Raw genomic sequence first — 2854 nt, 5'->3', positions numbered from 1 at the left:
TAGCCTGAAGCGAATCGCAAACGAACGACAACGCGTCGATTGTGCGGCCATCGTTGCTCGCGCGACTAACGACGACCAGCCGAGAAGGCTGTAGTTTATCGCATCGATTTCATCGAGCAACCGATGGACGCTGCCGCGTTCGTTCGTAAATGAATGTTATACATACTCACGGATAGCCTGAGGCGAATAATCGCAAACGACGACGCGTCGATTGTGCGGCCATCGTTGCTCGCGCGACTAACGACGATCAGCCGAGACGGCTGTAGTTTATCGCATCGATTTCATCGAGCAACCGATGGACGCTGCCGCGTTCGTTCGTAAATGAATGTTATACATACTCACGGATAGCCTGAGGCGAATAATCGCAAACGACGACGCGTCGATTGTGCGGCCATCGTTGCTCGCGCGACTAACGACGATCAGCCGAGACGGCTGTAGTTTATCGCATCGATTTCATCGAGCAACCGATGGACGCTGCCGCGTTCGTTCGTAAATGAATGTTATACATACTCACGGATAGCCTGAGGCGAATAATCGCAAACGACGACGCGTCGATTGTGCGGCCATCGTTGCTCGCGCGACTAACGACGATCAGCCGAGACGGCTGTAGTTTATCGCATCGATTTCATCGAGCAACCGATGGACGCTGCCGCGTTCGTTCGTAAATGAATGTTATACATACTCACGGATAGCCTGAGGCGAATGATCGCAAACGACGACGCGTCGATTTTGCGGCCATCGTTGCTCGCGCGACTAACGACGACCAGCCGAAACGGCTGTAGTTTATCGCATCGATTTCATCGAGCAACCGATGGACGCTGCCGCGTTCGTTCGTAAATGAATATTATACATACTCACGGATAGCCTGAGGCGAATGATCGCAAACGACGACGCGTCGATTTTGCGGCCATCGTTGCTCGCGCGACTAACGACGACCAGCCGAGAAGGCTGTAGTTTATCGCATCGATTTCATCGAGCAACCGATGGGCGCTGCCGCGTTCGTTCGTATATGAATATTATACATACTCACGGATAGCCAGAGGCGAATAATCGCAAACGACGACGCGTCGATTTTGCGGCCATCGTTGCTCGCGCGACTAACGACGACCAGCCGAGACGGCTGTAGTTTATCGCATCGATTTCATCGAGCAACCGGTGGACGCTGCCGCGTTCGTTCGTAAATGAATAATATACATACTCATGGCTAACTTGAGGCGAATAATCGCAAACGACGACGCGTCGATTTTGCGGCCATCGTTGCTCGCGCGACTAACGACGACCAGCCGAAACGGCTGTAGTTTATCGCATCGATTTCATCGAGCAACCGATGGACGCTGCCGCGTTCGTTCGTAAATGAATAATATACATACTCATGGCTAACTTGAGGCGAATAATCGCAAACGACGACGCGTCGATTTTGCGGCCATCGTTGCTCGCGCGACTAACGACGACCAGCCGAAACGGCTGTAGTTTATCGCATCGATTTCATCGAGCAACCGATGGACGCTGCCGCGTTCGTTCGTAAATGAATAATATACATACTCATGGCTAACTTGAGGCGAATAATCGCAAACGACGACGCGTCGATTTTGCGGCCATCGTTGCTCGCGCGACTAACGACGACCAGCCGAAACGGCTGTAGTTTATCGCATCGATTTCATCGAGCAACCGATGGACGCTGCCGCGTTCGTTCGTAAATGAATGTTATACATACTCATGGCTAACTTGAGGCGAATAATCGCAAACGACGACGCGTCGATTGTGCGGCCATCGTTGCTCGCGCGACTAACGACGACCAGCCGAGACGGCTGTAGTTTATCGCATCGATTTCATCGAGCAACCGATGGACGCTGCCGCGTTCGTTCGTAAATGAATAATATACATACTCATGGCTAACGTGAGGCGAATAATCGCAAACGACGACGCGTCCGGCCATCCGTTGCTCGCGCGACTAACGACGACCAGCCGAGAAGGCTGTAGTTTACGCATCGATTCATCGAGCAACCGATGGGCGCTGCCGCGTGCGTTCGCCCGATTGCGCGTGAAGTTACTGTTCGGAACCAATTCGGAACCAAGAATATCGGGTGTATTATACCCGTTTGGTCGCAGCCACGCGCAAAGGCTTTGAATGTACTGTACGCCCGGCCGTCGAACGATGGTTTCCGTCATTCAGGAAACAAAAAGAAACTTTTGTCGTCGATATGGCGCGTTCAATCCTCCGTCGATACGCTGGTCGGAGGTGCGAACATCGAATATTTTTAAAGCAAAGAACAAGGAGCATTTTTAAATACAAAGAGACAAAATTGTAAATTGTATATGATTACCCTGAACGGTGGATCACTTGGCTCGTGGGTCGATGAAGAACGCAGCTAATTGCGCGTCAACGTGTGAACTGCAGACACATGAACATCGACATTTCGAACGCACATTGCGGTCCACGGATAAAATTCCTGGACCACGCCTGGCTGAGGGTCGTTCACTTGTCCTAAAACTGCTTGCGTTGTTCTCAGATTCCCTAACCCCGCCGTCGTTTACCTCTCCTTTCGGGGAGATGGCGAAGAACGTTTCGGAGCCGGGTCGATGAAGAGAAAGGTATCAACGTACGAGCGAGAATTTGGGTATTTCGTTGGCGTTTGTCGCTGGACGTACGAAAAAGAATAAATATTATATATTATTGGCAAGTTTGCGCACCCCTTGCGTGGTGAGGCAGAGATCAGTCTGGACTCGCGCGAGTGTTTTACGGCGTCGTGCGTCGTGTTGTCTGGAGTATCATCACGACCGCCGTTAAAGCACCGCTCCTACGATTTCTGACTTTGACGGCACTAAAAACCACCGTGGGGCGCAAATCGCGTTT

The 2854-nt window shown here is 51.6% G+C and overlaps 1 non-coding gene across 1 annotated transcript; it reads left to right on the top strand.

Annotated features, from left to right (window-relative positions):
• Positions 1–2321: 2321 nt before the first annotated feature.
• Positions 2322–2475, top strand: LOC143351313 (5.8S ribosomal RNA). The gene has a single exon (XR_013081662.1). It is a non-coding gene; the product is annotated as a 5.8S ribosomal RNA (ribosomal RNA).
• The last annotated feature ends 379 nt before the right edge of the window (positions 2476–2854 follow it).

This window comes from Colletes latitarsis, unplaced genomic scaffold (genome assembly GCF_051014445.1).
Source record: "Colletes latitarsis isolate SP2378_abdomen unplaced genomic scaffold, iyColLati1 scaffold0125, whole genome shotgun sequence".
Classification (NCBI taxonomy): domain Eukaryota; kingdom Metazoa; phylum Arthropoda; class Insecta; order Hymenoptera; family Colletidae; genus Colletes; species Colletes latitarsis.
Note: the sequence above shows the minus strand (reverse complement) of the source record. Positions and strands in the feature narration are given on the sequence as shown.